At 31.9% G+C, this 23,914-nt stretch overlaps 2 non-coding genes across 2 annotated transcripts; both read left to right on the top strand.

Moving 5' to 3' along the window:
* The first annotated feature begins 11,959 nt into the window (after window positions 1–11,959).
* Window positions 11,960–12,031, top strand: TRNAD-GUC (transfer RNA aspartic acid (anticodon GUC)). Its single transcript has one exon. It is a non-coding gene; the product is annotated as a tRNA-Asp (tRNA).
* Window positions 12,032–12,037: 6 nt separating this feature from the next.
* TRNAG-GCC (transfer RNA glycine (anticodon GCC)) lies at window positions 12,038–12,108 on the top strand. Its single transcript has one exon. It is a non-coding gene; the product is annotated as a tRNA-Gly (tRNA).
* Window positions 12,109–23,914: the final 11,806 nt, after the last annotated feature.

The raw sequence follows: 23,914 nt of genomic DNA, 5'->3' as shown, positions 1-23,914 counted from the left end.
TTGATTCAAAATGTAAAAAAATATAAAAATAAAATAAAAATATTTAATATATAAATATTCAATATATTATAAAAATATATGCAAAAATATATATTTAATATTTAATATATTATTGATTTTATAGACATACAATTCTATACAATAAATACAAAAGCAAAATATGAATTATTAAAATGTGTCCAATAGCTATCATCATATATTATTCAAAATAAACTATATCACTTATTATTATTAAAAAAAAGATCATACGATGCTTGTATTATTGTGTAAAAATACACATGGATGTGATTTATATTAATTAACATAGACATTCTACCAAGGTATCTCTTTGTTAAAAAAAATATTATTACATGCTTTTAATGAATAAAATATGTTCAAAAAAAAATTCAAATAGCTTAAGAATTTCAAATTTATAAAGCCAAAACCAGGTTGCATTGAAATACATATCTAAAATCTGGGATCATAGAAACATACACACTCGTGCTAAATAATAAATTCTAAAATAATTTCAACATAAACAATATAACAAGTTCTATTAAAACATAGAAGCTAAAGGAGAAACACATTAGGTACAGATTCAAAGAACACAATCTCATGAAAAGATGCATTTTGTTACCGTATTACTTAGATACAAAACTACTTCAATGCTACAATATAAACACATCTAACATAACCAAATGAGAGAAAGAAGGGATGAGGAGTAGCAAGGGTGACTCTAGTGGAAGAGGGAAGAAAAACAAGAATGAATTTTATGAAGAAGAAGAGTAGCAGCAAAGCTGAGTTTGATAGAAGAGAGGAAAAGCAGCAAAAGTGACTCAAGTGGATAAGAGCATGAGCAAAAAAGAGGACTCGGGTAGAGAGGAGGAAAAACAACAATGGGAACTCTCGTAAAGAAAAGGGGCAGTAAGATGATTCCAATAGAGGGGAAAAGAATCACCCCTTTATATTAGTTGCTGCTTCAATATCAAAAAATAGTTTATAAACTATCAATTTATTTTTATCTTTTCTTTTTTCTTTATTTTATCTTCCAATATTGTTGAAATATTTTTTGTGGATAATTTTTGTGAAGCTACTTCATGATCCTTGTCTCCTTAAATTTGATTCTTAGAAGAATTTCTTATCTTCTATCATCAAAATTATCTTATCTCTTTTCTTCTATTAAAGCTTTATGTTGGCATTTAACAATATATGCATGAACTAAAAGAGCCTCTATATAAACTTTTCAACTTATTATACCACATATTATAGTTGTAAATATATCAATAATGCTTTCTAAGGCATTTTTTAATTTTTTATCATTGAAATGGTAGAAGTCCAAAATCTACTTGTCTCTATACTTCTATTAAAGTTATCATCTATCCTAGTATCATAACTTACACTTTCTTGTGTTACTATTCTATGTCTTATTGAATAATCTTGAATTAATGATCTCATATTTTCTTTGCCAAAATTGATTTGAAAAAAGTTCCTTACATTTTTTAATGGCACTTTTCTATCTTTTCAAAAAATAACTTTTTATTCAATAATATCATAAAATTTACTGCAATCCTTCCTAGTATAAAAAGAATTGTTATACCAAATACATTTTTGTATTTATCTTTGTTTGAAAATAGCCTTCAAATTATTTGTAGAAGTCTTTTCTTCAAGACTTGCTAATTTGATTTAAAGATCTTGCATACCATATATAATCTCTTCAACTTCCATATCTTCTATCTTTAATGAAGACATTCGAGATTGAAAAATAGATATTACCAATTATATTATTTATACTTTAATTTTAGATATTATTATTATTCTTAGAATATTAATTCTATTTTTTTTTTCTTATTTTTCAAGGAAATCCATTGCATCTTAAATATTATTCTATTTCATTATGAATCCTTCATCTTTTTCTTTATCTTCAAGAAGCAACTCCAATTTTTCTTATAATTCTCTGTTGACAACTTGAAGAAATAACTCAACCTTGTTTGGCTCTAATATTAACTTTTTCAGCATTGATAATTAAAAATATTACCTTTTAAATTCTTTTAATAGTTTTTTTTTTTTTTTTTTTTTTTTTTTTATATATATAAATTCTTATTAAGCTACTTGTAAGTGTAAATTTTCACTCTTCAATCCAAGTTACAAGATGACCTCAATTAAGATTTTCTTGTAATTTGTAGTGTGAAGTGAAGTACGTAATTAACAAAAAAAAAAAAAAAAAAAAAAACAACCACAAAGAAATTGAAATAATTGACATAAAGCAATTACAACATCCAAAACTAAATTATAGTCTATTCACTGTGTTTTCACCTAATAAAAAGCAAAAATAAAACATAAAAATATTTTTAGATAAGTAAATTTATTGTATTTTTAATAACATAAGAAACATGTAAATCCGAATTACTATGAGTAAGTTATGAGGTTTTAAAGATGTGAAGTAAATAATTAAAAAGTGAAGTAAAAATATTTTATCTCAAAGGTAACTTACTTATAGATCAAGGATTCGAGCCTCATCAAGGCTCATATGTAGTGTCTAAGGGTGTCTAAGAGAGGCCACGAAGCCTTAGTCTTATCCTCCTAACTACCTTCAAGGTGCTACAACCCATATGGGACTTGTGCACTCTCGTTTCTACAAGGACTACACTAGCTGCTGATCCTCCTATTTTCTACTAGAAGGACCAACATTTTTACAATTTTGACCTCACCATGGTGTTTAAAAACACTCAATTAGCCTAGAAACTTAGAGTGGCCTTCAATTCTTGCTCCATTTCTTCATAAAGGCTCCCAAAGTGGTAAAACTCATTTTTACCAAAAATCTTGAAAATTACTCTAAAAATTCCTAAAAAATTCTAAATAAATTCTAAATAAAATTTTAAAAGTTTTATAATATTTTTTTAATTCTAATATCCATTTAAGGCTATATTTTCCTACCTTTGAAATTTTTGATAATAATATAAATCAATTTAAATCCACTATAAATCCTATTTGTTTTCATATCAATAACTAAAATGACATGAGGTTCTTTCTCATGCTTCTTCTAATTGCTAACATTTATAATTTTTATTAGTAGTATATATAGATAGAAGAAAAATTTAAATATTGGACTTAATAAATAATCCTTACGATTCATTGAATAGTAATATACAATTAATTATTTTTGAATAAAAATACTAAATCAACGAAGATAATTGCCTCCAAGACTTACTAAGATTCCATTTCTACTACTAATATTCTAATTTTATATTTTTCTAAGGATTTCTATACTACTTACTATATCTTATAATTTAAAGCATTCTAAATGCATATTTTTATCTTAAAACAACAAGTAAATTAATTTAATGACTCACATCGCTCAATCTATTCTACATATAATTTTTTAGTAATACAATCAGTATCTTTCAAGAAATATTTATCTTTAATGCATGTAAAAATGTCTCCCACGAACTCCTATAATACTTCACAATTGATGTAACATGTTCCTTTATCTCTAGTATTATGACAAGTCCAAATAATTCAATCATCTTCTTCTCAAAAATCCAATTTAATTCCATTTCTTATACATAACATCTTTAATACCTAAAAATGTTTCTTCTATCAAATTGATCAACTATATTAACCAATGCTTATAATGCTTTGGTTGCTAAACCTTCCTTGTGATTATAACTTTGCAGATGCTACATAGATAAGGAAAAAAACTTAAAATATACTTATAATAGTAGGATCCATATATATATATCTTATCTTATAATAGAAACTCTATTAAAAGCTCTACTTAAAGCTCCTCCTATAGCTCTTTTAAAGCTCTTTTTTTTTATTTTCTATTCAATCAAAATAAAAATAAACAAACTCTAAGACCTCTCATCTCAAGCTTTCATATCAAATTCACCACTTATGATGTATTATATATATACTTGCTTGACAATGCATTGAGCACGTAATTGTGGAAGATAAATAAAAACACAATAAGAATTCTACCAAGTTTAATAGAATCTTAAATAAAATTTAAATAATTCTTAATAATGCTAATAAAATTTTAATCAATCCAAATAAATATAAAAAAAATTATACACGAAATACAAAGATGTTATAAATTAATCTCAAAAAAATATAATAAAGAAATCTTAAGAAATATATATATATATATATATATATAAACAATTAAAAATCTATATTAAATTAATACTATAAATAGAAAATTTATAGAAATAATTATAAAATATTTTAAAATATTTTAAATTAAAATTTTAAATAAATCCTAAAATAATCTTAAATCAAAACTAATTTATCTTAATTTATCCTAATTAATATTCTAATGAATTTTTATCAAATCTTAGGTCAAATTCTAGTTAAATCCTAATTAAAATCCTAAATAATATCTTAATGAACCTTAATCAAATCTTAGGTCAAATTCTAATGAAATTCTAATAAAATCTCCAATCTTAAATAAATCCTAAAGAAATCCTAATAAAATTCTAAATCCTAGACCAACCTTAATGAAACCCTAACAAAATCTTAAATCCTAACTAAATCCTAAATTATAAACATATCCATAACAACTCTATAATAGGTTGAAAATTAAATAATTAATAATTCAATCATTGATTTTTATTCAAAATTTGTAAAATTTGTAAAAACTAATTTAGCAATAATCACAAAAAATTTGAAAAATATTACACATATCTAATAGACAATAATCTTTAAACTCTACTTGAGTGTTAGTCAATCTCTTTTTCTAACCTTAAAGTTGATATTCTAGAGTTTCAATCTCTTAATTTTACTATTCAATTTTTTTCAAACTTTGAAAAATTATTAAAAGACAAATTAGCTACTATTGAGCAAAATTATATATCAATCCAATAAGTAGACTGACAAATATCTTAAAAGCCTCACTACACCTTCAAGTCTCAATTTTTAATACCATAAATCAATTTATTTTTCATATTCATTGATCTAACTATTCAATTGACTTTAAATCTTTCATACCTATTTATAACAAGCTTAATAAAAAAATTACCAAATTTTTACTTATAAATAAACTAAAAAACTTACAAAATCTTAAACTTTATAAATATGTTTTTATTTTTTAAAATCTAAATCTTCCAAGTACATTACTCGCTTTGAAAATCCCTCAAAACTTCAATATTAATCCAAATGATATGAAATAAACTTTTAAAAATCTCTTTATTCGTTTACTCCTTGATTTTACTCACCAATATGTAAAAGAAGCCTAGAATCATTGTAGATGCACCATTTTGTGCCTTAAGATCTAATTTCGACCTAAGTTCACAATTAATCTTCTTTAAGTATCAAATTTTGATAATTTCAAGTAATTTTATTTAAACCTATTTTTAACTTTCTTTTAAAAATATTCATATTATTTTTTTATTTCATTTATTTTATTTTGAGATATTTATGCTTTTACAAAATAAATAAAAGTAGCAACTACAAAAAAATAGCATGAAGTCTAAAATTTTTATAACCTTCTTATCATTTATCATTATTTTTTTATATTTTTCTAGTAGGCTCTTCTATAATATTATCCATATTTTTTTTATTTATATCTCACCATAAAGTCATCTTATTATATGACACTAAACTAAAAAGCAACACCTTACTTGCTAGGAAGGTCAAGCACTTGAACTCCATCCAAAACTATACCTATATGTAATACATGAAAGTATAGGATTTCATTAGCTAGACTAAGTTTTAGACCTTCTCTTACTAGCTTCCATTGAAAAATGATACCATTGTCAAATATGTGAAGCAATTTGAAGACACAATACTTAGCATCAGCAAGGTTGTACACAAAGAGAGTATGGAATAAGATGTCTCTCACTTCCAATATCCATTACTTATAGATAGTGGTTGCTACCCTAAAAGAAAACTTCCATTCTTTGACTTTTACACATGTAGCCCGAGGATCCTTTTGGCATCTCACGAGCCTCAAGGATATCCTATGACATATACTAATGACTCATACTTAGTCTTTAGATATTTTCTTTTTAATACTTTAACCTTTTGACATTGATTCTTGATCCATGACTTCATCTTATATCTATTGGATGCCCTTACCATATACTAAAAGTCAAACCTTTGACTACTAGTAACTTATCTAAGTTAATATCCTCTTTAAGATAATTTATTCTACTTTTATTTTAATACTCCCACTTTGCTATTAGTCAAATGGCTTTTAATCCTAATGCCTTTGTCAACATGTGGTGTCTATCTTTTACTAATGCCTTTGTCGACAAATCAGCAAGCATTTCCTTCGTTGCACAATACTTCATATCAATCACTCTCATTTCAATTTTCTCTCTTATGAAGTGATGTTGAATTGTAATGTGCTTGGTCCTTGAATGATGCTTTGGATTCTTTACAAATACAAGACATCTTTGATTGTCACACTCCATTGGAGTTACTTCCATTTCTACATCTCCAATGTCCTCCAAAAGTTGTCTCAACCATATTGCTTCCATTGGACCATGGCTTGCTGCCATGTACTCCGCCTCCATTGTTGATCTTGCAATGGTTGGTTGTTTCTTACAATTCCATGAAATTACTCCCATTCCAACAAAGAATATATAGTCTATTGTTAACCTTCTATCATTTGCATCTCCAATCCAATCCGCATCACAATAACCATGCAATCTAATGTTAGTACCTCCAAGGCATAATTTCAAGTTCAAAGTGCCTTCTAAGTACCTCATGATCCTTTTGATGGTTGCCCAATGGATTGGTCCAGCCTTTGACATGTGTTGGCTCACAACACTCACCGCATATGTAAGATCCACCCTTGTGCCAACCATTGCATATATAAGTGAGTCCACTGCTGCCTTGTATGGAATACCTTGCATTTGACCTTCAACTTCAACAAACTTTTCATCCGTGAGCTTCATCAACTTCAAGTTTGCCTCCAATGATGTTCCAATAGGCTTATACTTCTCCATGTTGAATCGCTTTAATACTTCTTAAATGTACTTGCTTTGGCTCATTGTAATGGTTTTCTTAGCAGGATCTCTTATAAACTCCACTCGTAAACAATAGTGAAGCTCTCCTAAATCCCTCATTTCATACTCCTTTTCTAACTTTGCCTTCAACCAATCCATCATCTTCAATGTATTGGTTAAGATGATCAAATCATCAACATAGAGGATGACAATCAATATGAACCTATTTGATTGCATCACATATAATGAATGATCAGCCTCACTCCTTACAAATCCTTCACTCCGAAAGAATGTATTAATACATTGGTATTATACCCTTGGTAATTTTTTTAGCCCATACAAGGATTTCTTCAACTTACAAACAAGGTGTTGTTTGCCTTCTTCAACAAATCCTTGAAGTTATTGCATGTAGATGTCTTCTTCCAAACTTCCATTCAAGAAAGCCGTCTTCACATCCATTTCATGCATCTCCAAGTCCAATGTTTCTCCAATTGCCACAATGGTTCTAATGGTGGTGAATGTGGCCACAGAAACAAATGTCTTATTGAAATCCACACGAGCAACTTGTGAGTAGCCTTTAGCAATCCATCTAGATTTATATCTTACAATATTATCCATTGCATCCCTTTTGATTCTAAACACCCACTTATAACCAATTGAAGATTGATTTGGTGGAAGTTGAGTTACATCCCATATTCCATTGTCCATGAATAATTTGAACTCTTTTTCCATAGCATTCTCCCACTTCAATGCATCGGTGGACTTCATTGCATCACATAAACTCAATAGATCAGCAAGAAATGCAACATTGGCATGTTCTTCACTTACTTGAAGAAAGATGTGGTCCTTCCACCATTCACTACGTGGTTTTCTTTCTCTCAAAGGATATCTCCTATTATTTGAAAAATATCCTTCTTGTTCTTCAATGCTTGTCTTTTCTCACTCAAAGGTTGATATTCTTCATCATCATCACCTTCAATATCTTCATTGTCTTCATTGTTGATTCTAGTAATTGAAGGCACACTATGATTTATCTTCTTTGGCACTTGATCTTGACTTCTATTTCTTCCATCCTCATTGTCATCATCATCTTTTTCTTCCTTTTTCTTTGTTGAACTTGAAGATGTGTCTATAAACACACCTTCACTCCCACTTAGGCACTCTTTCAAGTACTCAAAAGTACTCTTATGCTCCCAAACCTCTATATCACGAGTTTTGATGATCTTCTTGGTTTCTAAACAAATTAGCTTATATGCTTTGGTACCTTCACAATATCCAAAAAATATACATTTTGTACCTTTTGCATCAAGTTTGGACCTCATACAATCTAGTACCTTTGCATAAGCAATGCATCCAAAAATCCTCATGTGTAAAACACAAGGTTTCTTTCCACTCTAAGCTTCTTGTGGAGTCATTGATGTAAGTACACTTGAAGGGCATCTATTCCTTGTGTATACCGCATTTACCACAGCTTCTGCCTAATACTCATGTCCAAGGTTTTATGTATGAAGCATATTCTTTGCTATCTCTACAATGGTCTCATTTGCTCTTTCAACAACTCTATTTTGTTGTGGAGTGTAAGAAGTAGAGGTTTGTCTTGCAATACCTTGAATCTTTATGAATTCATCAAAATGCTTTGACATGTATTCACCTCCATTGTCTGTTCTCAACACTTTGATCTTGCACTCACATTATTTCTCTACAAAAGCCTTAAACTCCTTAAACCTTGAGAAACATTCAGTTTTAGCTTTAATAATGTAAATCCACACCTTTCTTGAAAAGTCATCTATGAATTTGACTAAGTACCTTGTTCTTCCAATTGATAGTGTCTTCATTGGTCCACAAACATCAGAGTACACAATCTCCAAAAATTTAATTGCACGTTTTGCAACTCCACTTCGAAATGAAGCCTTTTGTTGTTTGCCTTGTATACATCCTTCATAAGCAAGTGTCATGGCATTGTGGCTGAATTGACCAAGATCCAAGCCACTTACCATGGATTAGAGCTCCTTCATGCATTTGGCATTCAAATGACTAAGTCATTGATGCCAAATTCCAAACTTGTCTTGATCTTGTGGAAAATCAAAAAATGCCGCCACTTCAACTCCATTCACCTTCTTGCAATTGATGAAGTAGATATTTCTATCTCTAAGGCCTTTAGCAATATGTTGGCCATCCAATGTCTTGACAAAACATCCATTCATATCAAATTGAATCTTATAACCATGTGATACAAGTTTGTTCACTGAAAGGAGGTTCTTCTTCATTTTTGGAACATGTAAAACTTCCTTCAATGTGATCCTCTTGATTTGGTCCTTCACAACAATCTCCACTACAATGGAACTAATTTTAATGGCTTGTACCATGCCATTGTCTGCCAACTATACTTTTGTTGCTGAAATTTCTTCATAAGTGTTAAATGAACACTTGTATGGTGTCATGTGCTTAGTAGTACCTGAATCTATAATCCACTTCGAAATAGCAGCCATGGAGGCTCCTTCCCTTGCCATGAAAGCATATTCATCTCCACCAAAACTATCACTAATATTGTTTGCATTCTCTCTATCTCTTTTCTTGGCCTTGTAGTAATTTCTAGCAAAATGACTTAGTTTTCTATAAATATAGTAATTCTTTATATTACTTTTTGAATTATCACGTTGGTGAAAATAGCTACCTTTGCCTTGTCTTAAAAATAGAGCCGAATCATCACTTGCAAGCTCTTTTTCTTTCCTCTTGGTCACTTTATGGGCAAGTCTTGACGTGACATAGCTCATGGTAAGCTCCTTCTTGTTGATGGACTCCAATGCCGCAATGAGGTAGTTGTAGGATTCGGGAAGGCTCATGAGCAATGTCAACACAATGTCCTTACCATCAACTAATTTGTCAACAACTGCTAGGTGGTTAGCAAGTACTTTTACCTTGTTAACATGAGCCATGAGGTCATTTCTTTCTTCCATCTTTACTGTCAAGAACTTCCTCCTTGTCCAAAGGATGTTGGTAAGGTTTCTACTCTCATAGATGTTGCAAAGAGTCTTCGATGCTTCCATTGGTCCATTACAAGCTATAACATGTGAAAAGTTGGCATCATCAAGGTTTATTGCAATCATCCCAAAAGCCTTCCTTTTATGACGTTTGTACTCCTTCTTCACCTTGATATCACCATTGTCACTTGGAGGGTCTTCACTTTCATCAATAATGTCTCAAAGATCCAATGAAGCCAACAAAAGCTCCATTTTCTTCTTCCAATGGTAAAAGTTGTCACCTCTAAACTTTTCAATCACTCTCAAGCTCTCACCTTTACTTAAAGCCATGTCTAAGGAAGAGATGTGTAAAAGAAAATCAAGAAAAGAGAAGATAGAACTCTCAAAATCAACAAGAATGTGTTGCTGCCTTACAAACCTAGAATGCCCTCTTTGTAATTATACAAGTGATTTCACTCTTGTATCACTCTCAACTTCACATATAAGACTTCTCATAAGTCTTATACTCTATCTAAACCTCTTGCATAAGCTTTGTCACTCTTCAATCACCTCTCTTATCACACAAAATACTTCTTATAATAATAGGAGAATCTCTTATGAAGTTAAGTATATGAAAGCACAAAGTTAGAGCACCAATGATGAAACTCAGCAACAAAATATAATACTCAAGTTCTAAAACATCATTAAATGGAGTCTAACAACAACCAAGACTATCAATGCACTTAACAACAAGTAAGACCAAAAACTACATCAACAACTAGATGCATAAGAAGGGTTAGAAGAGAGCAAACTCAAACTTTAGTAATAACCATAAGATCTATTCCTCACAACAAGAAAGACTTCAAAGTACTTCAAAACTTACAAGTAAAGGTGAGTGGACCCATAAGCTATTGAAGAACAAGCACTTTGAAGACACAACACTTAGTATCAGTATGGTTGCACACAAAGAGAGTATGGAATAAGATGACTCTTACTTCCAATACCCATTACTTATAGGTAGTGATTGCTGACCTAAAAGACAATGTATATGGCTTATTTTTGGATAAAATTGCTATGACATAATAACAAATTTATACTACAAATATTCTATCCATCCATCCGAAAATAAAGTACACCAAAACTTGTTGCCAATTTGATGTGGGATGATTTAGCTTTTGTTATGCAAGCATCAATGTTCAATATATTGTTGTAGTCATAGGAATTAACACCAACTTGGTTTTACAAGTGAATCAGCACTTTTGAAATGGCTATGGGTGGCAAATATTAGCAAAGTTGGGGTCCATTGTGTTGGTAGAAAAAGAAGAGATGCCAATTGCAGAAGTGCAAGTGGTGTTTGCTCTTAAGAATAGTCCAATAAAAACTGATGGAAAAACAAAACAGAAGAGGTGGCAAGAAGTTAGCTTTGGCTGCATGTCATTTGTAGGCCTTGATTGAAGGAGCACCTCATTCATTGGTTGGAGATTGGAGGAGGGAGCTGAGTGGTGCAAGACAGAAAGGGGGCTGCACGAGGAGATGAAAAGCACAGATGTGGCCTCTGTAGCAAGTTATAAAGTGATGTGCAGAATGACTGCTGTCACCTTGTAAGTACAGATAGCAGGGGTCATAGTGCCTGCTTTCTGTTTTTGGAGGTGGAGGGCATGTGTGGATGTATTGCCTGGTGGGTGGGGTTTCACCCAAGCATGGGTGAAACTGGCAGCTTCCCTGTGGCTGTGGGGGGAGGGTTGGGGGACCAATTAAGTAGACTCTTAGGAGAGTGGAGATTGTGTCAGGAGTTTGGAACTCAGGACTCCTGATGGGCTGGGGTTTGGAGGAGGGTGGGTCCGACTGAGCACAGGAGATGGACCTTGGGGTATCTTTCCAATGCAGAGGGGGCCTGGGGGAACGAAGGGCGAAGGGATGGCCGGGGGGTGGAACTTTAGTGGACGTGATGAGAGTGGAGGGAGCGGGCTGGAGGTGAAAGGGCAGGAGGAGGCAAGAGAATGAGTGTTGTGAGAGCGGGCGTCGGCACATCAAGCGCGCGGGGCTCCTTCGGGGGTGTTCGGTGGCGCAGTCGTTGTAGTATAGTGGTAAGTATTCCCGCCTGTCACGCGGGTGACCCGGGTTCGATCCCCGGCAGCGGCGATCCTTGCACCGGTGGTCTAGTGGTAGAATAGTACCCTGCCACGGTACAGACCCGGGTTCGATTCCCGGCCGGTGCAGCGCTCCCTTTTGCCCCCGCCGCATCCGAATCCGCCCATCCGGACAGCGCGCGCGAACCTCTTGTCACACCATGCGGTGCTGTGAAGGCTTGTGAGCGCTGCACTGGACCCATCGTTCAGTACGACGTGCAGCTGGTACTGGTTCCACATGGTCTCCTTGACGTCCCGTTACTGTCAGGGGGGCCATGCCGCTGGGGACCTCAGGTCGATTGGAGCACACCCTCCCATCTGGATCCAAGTCTCTAACCTTGGTGTATTTTCCCTCTCTCCTCCTGTGGGCACCTCACTCGCGCACCTTTCCAGACACACTCTGATCCCTCTGTTGCGGTGCTCCTTCCAAACGGGGCTTCCTCTCTCACCCCACAAACACCCTTCTTCTCCCCTCCATCGGAGTCACCCTTGCCGCCCCTCCCCCGCTCTCTCTCTCCTTCAATCATCACAGCTTTTGTTGTTCCCATCTTCTCGCTTGGACAACTATCGTCCACCTGACTCCACGGATTGCCTACATGTCCTCCTCCAATTTGTTTCACTATTGGAAGGGTCATCAATAATCCCCCTCACTTGTTCATTACATGGATGTTTTTTTGTTCTATCTCTTTCCAAATGTTGGGAGATGGCCATGTATGTTAATGGTTGGTAGGTTGGAGTAGTTTGATGGATTCTTGGTTGATTGAATGGTTTAGCCATTGGTATTGAAATATATAATAAATTTTAAAACAAAAATTTGTTAATAAATTCTAATTCTTAAAGAATGTAATTTAATTATTTCTAAATAGATTTCTAAAGTCAAATACAAAGCTGATGATTCTACTAATAAATTTTAAACATGTTTTAATTGTCAGAGACTTTATATTGGTAGCACCCTTTGACTATGCATATTTGTTGTTATTTTCAATCTTGAAATCGGCTTCAATTAGGTTTTTACAAGCTGTAGCAACTTAATAAAATCTCAAACCTATCTATTTGATTTTAAAATTTCTTTTTCTCAATAGCACTGTAAGCAATATAAATATAAGTATATATATATATAGCTGATAATTATAGACAGTGTGATTTTTTGTCCTCGCATCTCAAATGATATACTTATTTGTTGCTTAGACAAATCTTTGCCAAATTTGAAATAATTTTGATGTGCTTGGTATATAAAACTTTGTAACTTTATTTTAATTTTATGAGGTACTTTTATTAAAATAAATCTCAATATTTACATTGAAAAAAGATGCATAAGTTTTTTTTAATTTTTTTTTCTATTATAGTCATCTATATAGATAATTATATAATTTTAATTAAAAATCTTATATCTATTAATTTTTAAAAAATATTTTTTTATAAATAATTTGAATTAAATAAAGAAAGTAATTAATATTAAATTTTTAGGTTATAAATTTATTTTCATTGATTTAATATCACTCTTTTTTTAATAAATATTTTTTATAATCTATATTTCAAAGATATTATATATATAATTATAATATAATCTTAACATCTCTTGAAGATGTTATAAAATTTTTAAAAGAATATTTTTTTAGATGATAAAGGTAAAAAAGATCAAATGATAAGCATTTTTTATTTTGAATCAAATAGTAGTTTAATTCATTACACATCATATATATATATATATATATATATATTCAAGATTATATCTAATTAAATATCATTAATTTATTACAATATGCGGCTGTAGTTTTGAACAAAGCTCAAGCTATGGGCCTTGTTAATAAATAAGATGTTACTTTTTAGTCTAAAAAAGGCCTTGACAATGGTGGACTTAGACATGGATATAGTCAATGAAGCTATAACAAAAGAAACAAGGGCTATTATAGTAGAAGTAATATACATGGAAGCCATTGCTAAAAAAATAAGATCAATTCACAATTAAAAAATAAAAATAATAAAAAAAAAAAATACACACACACAACAAGAGAAATTAGAATCAATGTTGAAAATATAACATAGAATTGCAATTTTGAGTGAAGTCAAAGTTTAAAGAAGATGAATTTGTGAGTGTAAATTTCACTCCTCAGCTCTAATTACAAGATGGCCTCAGTTAAAAGTTGCTTGTAATTGGTGGTGTGAAGTGAAGTAAGCAATTGGCAAAAGACCAAGGAGGAAAAACCACAATACAAGTAAAAGAGATGAAATCAAGTAATCACAACATCCAAAACGAAGTCACAATCCGTTCACTGGATTTTTATCCAATAAAAAGTAAAAATAAAAAATAAAAATATTTTTAGATAGGAATTTTTTTTATCTTTCCAATGATATAAAAATCATGTAATTCCAAGTTACTATGAGTAAGTTATGATAGATTAAAGATAGAATATAAATAATAGAAAAGTTAAGTGAATAATTTTTACCTCAAGGGTAACTTGTTTAAGACATCAGGAATTCGAGCCTTACCAAGGCTCACAAGTAGTGTATATTCCCTCCCTCAAGAGGCCTTGAGGCCTTAGTCTCATCTTCCTACCTATACCCAAGGTGCTACAACCCATATGGAAAATTGTGCACCTCTCTTCCTACAAGGACTACACTAGCTGCTCGTCCTCCTATTTTCTACTAGTAAAACTACTTTTTTTGCATTTTTGACTTCACCATGGTGTTCAAAAATATCCAATTAGCCTAGAAACCTTGCATAGTCTTCAAATCTTGATTCATTTCCTCATAATGGCTCTCAAGGTGATAAAACTTAATTTTATCAAAGTCTTGAAATTTTCTCTAAAAATTCATAAAAAATTATAAATAAATTCTAAATAAATTCTAAAAAATCTTATAATATTTTTATAATACTAATATCCATATGAAGCTATATTTTCCTATCTTGGTGATTTTTTATAGTAATAAAATCAATTTAAATCCACTAAAAATCCTATTTTTTATATAATTAACTAAAAAGACATGAAGCTCTTTTTCATGCTTCTTCTAACTACTAACTAATCATTGATAGGATTTTATAAGTAATACATGTAGATAGGAGCCAATGAAGATATTAGTTTCAATAACTAATTCTTAATACTTAACAATAAGAAAAATACTAAACTAACTAAGATAATTGCCTCCAAGCCTTACTAAGACTCCATTTTTATAACTTTTCTTCTAATAATACTTTTGTAACTTATAAATAATTCTAAATTATAATAAATACTCGAATTGTAAAAAAACACTCTCTTCTCATAACATTTGTATAAATGAATAACATAAAACTATGTTATTAACTAATCCACTAATTAAGATCAATTTGTAGAACTCACAGAATTATATAGCTTTTGAAGGGTTTTCTAAAAAATATCATGAAAAAAATGCCAAAGAAGATGAGATTAAACTAGAAATATAATAACACAATTTATAATTCTAATATGTTATGATACATATAGAAATATGTATTACAAATATACTATATAAAAAACCAAAGAAAAAGTTGAATAAAAGAATTTCAATAAGAAAGTTAATATGAACTTGTTTAAACAAGATACATAAAAGAGTAACATCAAGAGAGATAAATTAAAGCTCTAAAAGAAGTATTGTTAAAACTCAGGATCCTCTTGTCAAAGTAAAAGTAGAATAAGTTATCTTATAGAGGATATTATTTTAAGTAAGTTGCTAATGGACAAAGGTTTGACTCTTGGTATATGGTAAGGGCATCCAATGGATATAGGACGAAGTCATGGACCAAGAGTCAAAGTCAAAAGAATAAAGTATTAACAACGAAATATCCAAAGACTAAGTATGAGTCATTAGTATGAGTCATATGATATCCTCGAGGCTCGTGAGATGCCAAAAGGATCCTAGGGCCACGTGTGTAAAGAACAAAGAGTAAAAGTTGTCTTTTAGGACAGCAATCACTACCTATAAGTAATGGGTATTGGAAGTAAGAGTCATCTTATTCCATACCCTCTTTGTGTGCAACCATGCTGATACTAAGTGTTGTGTCTTCAAAGTGCTTGTTCTTCAATAGCTTATGGGTCCACTCACCTTTACTTGTAAGTTTTGAAGTACTTTGAAGTCTTTCTTGTTGTGAGGAATAGATCTTATGGTTATTACTAAAGTTTGAGTTTGCTCTCTTCTAACCCTTCTTATGCATCTAGTTGTTGATGTAGTTTTTGGTCTTACTTGTTGTTAAGTGCATTGATAGTCTTGGTTGTTGTTAGACTCCATTTAATGATGTTTTAGAACTTGAGTATTATATTTTGTTGCTGAGTTTCATCATTGGTGCTCTAACTTTGTGCTTTCATATACTTAACTTCATAAGAGATTCTCCTATTATTATAAGAAGTATTTTGTGTGATAAGAGAGGTGATTGAAGAGTGACAAAGCTTATGCAAGAGGTTTAGATAGAGTATAAGACTTATGAGAAGTCTTATATGTGAAGTTGAGAGTGATACAAGAGTGAAATCACTTGTATAATTACAAAGAGGGCATTCTAGGTTTGTAAGGCAGCAACACATTCTTGTTGATTTTGAGAGTTCTATCTTCTCTTTTCTTGATTTTCTTTTACACATCTCTTCCTTAGACATGGCTTTAAGTAAAGGTGAGAGCTTGAGAGTGATTGAAAAGTTTAGAGGTGACAACTTTTACCATTGGAAGAAGAAAATGGAGCTTTTGTTGGCTTCATTGGATCTTTGAGACATTATTGATGAAAGTGAAGACCCTCCAAGTGACAATGGTGATATCAAGGTGAAGAAGGAGTACAAACGTCATAAAAGGAAGGCTTTTGGGATGATTGCAATAAACCTTGATGATGCCAACTTTTCACATGTTATAGTTTGTAATGGACCAATGGAAGCATCGAAGACTCTTTGTAACATTTATGAGAGTAGAAACCTTGCCAACATCCTTTGGACAAGGAGGAAGTTCTTGACAGTAAAGATGGAAGAAAGAAATGACCTCATGGCTCATGTTAACAAGGTAAAAGTACTTGCTAACCAACTAGCAGTTGTTGACAAATTAGTTGATGGTAAGGACATTGTGTTGACATTGCTCATGAGCCTTTCCGAATCCTACAACTACCTCATTGTGGCATTGGAGTCCATCAACAAGAAGGAGCTTATCATGAGCTATGTCACGTCAAGACTTGCCCATAAAGTGACCAAGAGGAAAGAAAAAGAGCTTGCAAGTGATGATTCGGCTCTATTTTTAAGACAAGGCAAAGGTAGCTATTTTCACCAACGTGATAATTCAAAAAGTAATATAAAGAATTACTATATTTATAGAAAACTAGGTCATTTTGCTAGAAATTACTACAAGGCCAAGAAAAGAGATAGAGAGAATGCAAACAATATTAGTGATAGTTTTGGTGGAGATGAATATGCTTTCATGGCAAGGGAAGGAGCCTCCATGGCTGCTATTTCGAAGTGGATTATAGATTCAGGTACTACTAAGCACATGACACCATACAAGTGTTCATTTAACACTTATGAAGAAATTTCAGCAACAAAAGTGTAGTTGGCAGACAATGGCATGGTACAAGCCATTAAAATTAGTTCCATTGTAGTGGAGATTGTTGTGAAGGACCAAATCAAGAGGATCACATTGAAGGAAGTTTTACATGTTCCAAAAATGAAGAAGAACCGCCTTTCGGTGAACAAACTTATATCACATGGTTATAAGATTCAATTTGATATGAATGGATGTTTTGTCAAGACATTGGATGGCCAACATGTTGCTAAAGGCCTTAGAGATAGAAATATCTACTTCATCAATTGCAAGAAGGTGAATGGAGTTGAAGTGGCGGCATTTTTTGATTTTCCACAAGATCAAGACAAGTTTGGAATTTGGCATCAATGACTTAGTCATTTGAATGCCAAATGCATGAAGGAGCTCTAATCCATGGTAAGTGGCTTGGATCTTGGTCAATTCAGCCACAATGCCATGACACTTGCTTATGAAGGATGTATACAAGGCAAAAAATAAAAGGCTTCATTTCTAAGTGGAGTTGCAACACGTTGTTAGGGTAAAGAGGTTTTGCCTCAAGAAAGTGTTGGGCTTCTGGCTGTCAGTCAATGTTCAATCAAGTTGAAAATAAGAAAATCCTAATTTTATATATATAAGTTCTCCTTTTGGGACAATTACACCAAATACTTAAGTCTTAAATAACCAACGACATCCAAAATATGCTGGAAGTACTCTAAAACCTTATATATTCTTATATGGAAATTCCCTTGAACATCAACACCTCATAACTCTTGATCCAACCGTCCAAAAAAGTTTATAATTTACGTGAAGTACAGATATGTTGTCATAATTTTGTACAACAAATTTCAACCGCTAATTCGTTGGAGATCTCGAGATATCTTCAAAAGTCTAACAATCGCTTCAAACCCTAATCTTTATATATCTGCGTGTAATTTTCTTCATATCTCACAAACCATAAGTTCAAATGCTACGAAACTTATATAGATAGCTTTTTAACACAAATGTTTACATTTTTCTTATGTTTGAGCCAAAATTTCGTTAGAAAATTCAAGTTATGGCTCCTAACACTACTTTGAACAAAACCGCTCACTAACTACCTTTGATTTGAATTTGCTGTCTTTAATTCCTTATAACTCCTTCACATAAATTCCAAATGCAAAATTTCCTTCTTAAAAGATGTACGTCATGAAGTTGGTCTTGTAGCCCTACCTTTTGATCTCCAAAAGCTTACGTAAGACTCCTCTTATACTCAAAAGAGTAAGAGTAGGTGTCAAATTGACACCTTAACTTTAAACGGCTATAACTTGTTCAGCATAACTCCAAACCCTATAAAATTTCCACAAAAATTGTAGCCAAAATCCTAAACTGTACAGCATAGCCTCTGATTTCCTAATGGCCTCTTTGAAGTCGCCGAAACCCTTATCAAGGTCACGGGCAGCCTCCTAAAAGCCCATTGGGCATGGATTTCGACCAATGGGGATGAAGATCCTTATTTCTACCTTCATCCAACCATGCCTTGGTTTCATGCCTCCCAATTAACCTCCTATTAGTTTAAATCTTCATCTTTAGGCCCCTATCTCCTTTCAAGGCTTCATACTTAACATTAAGGTTCTATAACTTTTATATACTATAATCAAGCTAAGTAAGGAAAACAAAATAAAGTTTTTTTTATACCAACTCTTTTTAATTTAATCTATTATCCACTCTAACATAAATTTAGATTTATTAACATTTAATGTGTTTTAACTAATTTTTACATACTATAAGCATTTACACTACGACAACGTGAAATTAAATTTTTGGAGATTGTGCACTCTGATGTTTGTAGAGCAATGAAGACACCATCAATTGGAAGAACAAGGTACTTTGTCACGTTCATAGATGACTTTTCAAGAAAGGTGTGGATTTACATTATTAAAGCTAAAATTGGATGTTTCTCAAGGTTTAAGGAGTTTAAGGCTCTTGTAGAGAAATAATATGAGTGCAAAATCAAAGTGTTGAGAACGGACAATGGAGGTGAATACATCTCAAAGCATTTTGATGAATTCATAAAGATTCAAGGTATTGCAAGACAAACCTCTACTCTTTACACTCCACAACAAAATAGAGTTATTGAAAGAGTAAATCGTACCATTGTAGAGATAGCAAAGAATATGCTTCATACATAGAACCTTGGACATGAGTATTAGGCAGAAGCTATAATAAATGCGGTATACACAAGAAATAGATGCCCTACAAGTGTACTTACATCAATGACTCCACAAGAAGCTTGGAGTGGAAAGAAACCTTGTGTTTCACACACGAGGATTTTTGGATGCATTGCTTATGCAAAGGTACTAGATTGTATGAGGTCCAAACTTGATGCAAAAGGTACAAAATGTATATTTTTTGGATATTGTGAAGGTACCAAAGCATATAAGCTAATTTGTTTAGAAACCAAGAAGATCATCAAAAGTCGTGATATAGAGGTTTTGGAGCATAAGAGTGCTTTTGAGTACTTGAAAGAGTGTCCAAATGAGAGTGAAGGTGTGTTTGTAGACACATCTTCAAGTTCAACAAAGAAAGAAGAAGAAAAAGATGATGATGATAATGAGGATGGAAGAAATAGAAGTCAAGATCAAGTGCCAAAGAAGATAAATCATAGTGTGCCTTCAATTACTAGAATCAACAATGAAGACAATGAAGATATTGAAGGTGATGATGATGATGAAGAATATCAACCTTTGAGTGAGAAAAGACAAGCATTGAAGAACAAGAAGGATGGAATGCAAGAAGAAGGGTCTTCTTCAAATAATAGGAGATATCCTTTGAGAGAAAGAAAACCACGTGGTGAATGGTGGAAGGACCACATCTTTCTTCAAGTAAGTGAAGAACATGCCAATGTTGCACTTCTTGCTGATCCATTGAGTTTATGTGATGCAATGAAGTCCACTGATGCATTGAAGTGGGAGAATGCTATGAAAAAAGAGTTCAAATTATTCATGGACAATGGAATATGGGATGTAACTCAACTTCCACCAAATCAATCTTCAATTGGTTATAAGTGGGTGTTTAGAATCAAAAGGGATGCAATGGATAATATTGTAAGATATAAGTCTAGATGGATTGCTAAAGGCTACTCATAAGTTGCTCGTGTGGATTTCAATAAGATATTTGCTTCTGTGGCCACATTCACGACCACTAGAACCATTGTGGCAATTGGAGAAACATTGGACTTGGAGATGCATCAAATGGATGTGAAGACGGCTTTCTTGAATGGAAGTTTGGAAGAAGACATCTACATGCAATAACTTCAAGGATTTGTTGAAGAAGGCAAACAACACCTTGTTTGTAAGTTGAAGAAATCCTTGTATGGGCTAAAACAATTACCAAGGATATAATACCAATGTATTAATACATTCTTTCGGAGTGAAGGATTTGTAAGGAGTGAGGCTGATCATTCATTATATGTGATGCAATCAAATAGGTTCATATTGATTGTCATCCTCTATGTTGATGATTTGATCATTTTAACTAATACATTGAAGATGATGGATTGGTTGAAGGTAAAGTTAGAAAAGGAGTATGAAATGAGGGATTTAGGAGAGCTTCACTATTGTTTACGAGTGGAGTTTATAAGAGATCCTGCTAAGAAAACCATTATAATGAGCCAAAGCAAGTACATTGAAGAAGTGTTAAAGCGATTCAACATGGAGAAGTATAAGCCTATTGGAACATCATTGGAGGCAAACTTGAAGTTGATGAAGCTCACGGATGAAAAGTTTGTTGAAGTTGAAGGTCAAATGCAAGGTATTCCATACAAGGCAGCAGTGGACTCACTTATATATACAATGGTTGGCACAAGGGTGGATCTTACATATGCGGTGAGTGTTGTGAGCCAACACATGTCAAAGGCTGGACCAATCCATTGGGCAACCATCAAAAGGATCATGAGGTACTTAGAAGGCACTTTGAACTTGAAATTATGCCTTGGAGGTACTAACATTAGATTGCATGGTTATTGTGATGCGGATTGGATTGGAGATGCAAATGATAGAAGGTTAACAATAGACTATATATTCTTTGTTGGAATGGGAGTAATTTCATGGAATTGTAAGAAACAACCAACCATTGCAAGATCAACAATGGAGGCGGAGTACATGGCAGCAAGCCATGGTCCAATGGAAGCAATATGGTTGAGACAACTTTTGGAGGACATTGGAGATGTAGAAATGGAAGTAACTCCAATGGAGTGTGACAATCAAAGATGTCTTGTATTTGCAAAGAATCCAAAGCATCATTCAAGGATCAAGCACATTACAATTCAACATCACTTCATAAGAGAGAAAATTGAAATGAGAGTGATTGATATGAAGTATTGTGCAACGAAGGAAATGCTTGCTGATTTGTCGACAAAGGCATTAGTAAAAGATAGACACCACATGTTGACAAAGGCATTAGGATTAAAAGCCATTTGACTAATAGCAAAGTGGGAGTATTAAAATAAAAGTAGAATAAATTATCTTAAAGAGGATATTAACTTAGGTAAGTTACTAGTGGTCAAAATTTTGACTCCTGGTATACGGTAAGGGCATCCAATGGATATAAGATGAAGTCATGGATCAAGAATCAATGTCAAAAGGATAAAGTATTAAAAAGAAAATATCTAAAGACTAAGTATGAGTCATTAGTATATGTCATAGGATATGCTCGAGGCTCGTGAGATGCCAAAAGGATCCTAGGGCCACGTGTCTAAAAGTCAAAGAGTAGAAGTTGTCTTCTAGGGCAGCAACCACTATCTTTAAGTAATGGATATTGGAATTGAGAGACATCTTATTCCATACTCTCTTTGTGTGCAACCTTGCTGATACTTAGTGTTGTGTCTTCAAAGTACTTGTTCTTCAATATCTCTCAGACTCTATTCTAATATATAATAGTTATTATGAAGCTTCTCAAAAGATTTTCATATTGCTTGAAATCAAAGAAATCCTAAAAAGCTTCTTGAGAAGTTTTCAAGTTGCTTGAACGCAAAGAAATCATAAAAAGCTTTGTAGACAACTTTTTTAATTTTCTTAGTATTTTCTAAAAATTATTAGAATATTTTAAGAATATTTTAAAACTTTCTAAAATATTTAAAAATATTTATTCAATATTTTATTGATATTTTATTAGATTCTTATATAACCTCTTATTTATTTTTTTAAAAAAAAAATTGAAATCTTTTAGAACATGGTAGAATATTTTTAAAATATTTTTAAAAACTTCTCATGCAATATTTATAATAAGATGTATTTATAAAGAATATACTTATAGAATATATATATATATATATATATATATTTTTATATATATATATTTATATATATATAAATGGATGTACAGGTAAATAAATTATTTTGATTAATAATTACATTTAAATCTTATGTGTAGATTTTTAAAGATCAATACTACAATTATCATACAGGAGGTAAGAATCAACTTTTTAGATTACAAAATACATGTGTCAAGTGTTGTGGATCATCTACAAAAGGTCGTATTACTATAAGATTAAACCGTACTTTAGAAATTTGTACAAAGTTGCTAGTTTGTAAATACCTTTTTGGTATGTATAATATCAATGTTATTTTTGCTTTGTTAGAGTAATTATTTGTGGTACCACATTGATCTTGAAACCACAGATCAGCATTTGCTAGATTATGTATCTCACATATTTGGCAATGGTATCATTGTTCAATGGAGGCTAGTAAGAAAAGGTCTAAAACTTAGTCTAGGTAATGAAATCCTATACTTTCATGTATTACATTCAGGTATAGTTGTTGATGGAGTTCAAGTGTTAGACGTTCTAGCAAATAAGGTGTTGCTTTTTAGTTTAGTGTCATACAATAAGATGACTTTATGGTAAGAAATAGAAAAAAAATAGAGAGATTATTATGGAAGAGCTTAGTAGAAAAATATAAAAAAATAATGATAAATGATAAGAAGGTTATAAAAATTTTAGTCTTCATGCTATTTTTTTGTAGTTGCTACTTTTATTTATTTTGTAAAAGCATAAATCTCTCAAAAAAAAAAATGAAATAAATAAATAATATGAATATTTTTAAAAAAAAGTTAAAAATAGGTTTAAATAAAATTACTTGAAATTATCAAAATTTGATACTTAAAGAAGATTAATTGTGAACTTAGGTCGAAATTAGATCTTAAGGCACAAAATGGTGCATCTACAATGATTCTAGGCTTTTTTTGCAAATAGGAGAGCAAAATCAAGGAGTAAACGGATATAGAGATTTTTAAAAGTTGATTTTATATCATTTAGACTAATATTGAAGTTTTGAGGGATTTTCAAAGTGAGTAATGTACTTAGAAGATTTAGATTTTAAAAAATAAAAACATGTTTATAAATTTTAAGATTTTGTAAGTT

The sequence above is a fragment of the Physcomitrium patens genome, chromosome 12, assembly GCF_059467195.1.
Source record: "Physcomitrium patens ecotype Gransden chromosome 12, ASM5946719v1, whole genome shotgun sequence".
NCBI lineage: Eukaryota > Viridiplantae > Streptophyta > Bryopsida > Funariales > Funariaceae > Physcomitrium > Physcomitrium patens.
The sequence above is the reverse complement of the archived record's forward strand: the minus strand, read 5'-3'. Positions and strand labels throughout refer to the sequence as shown.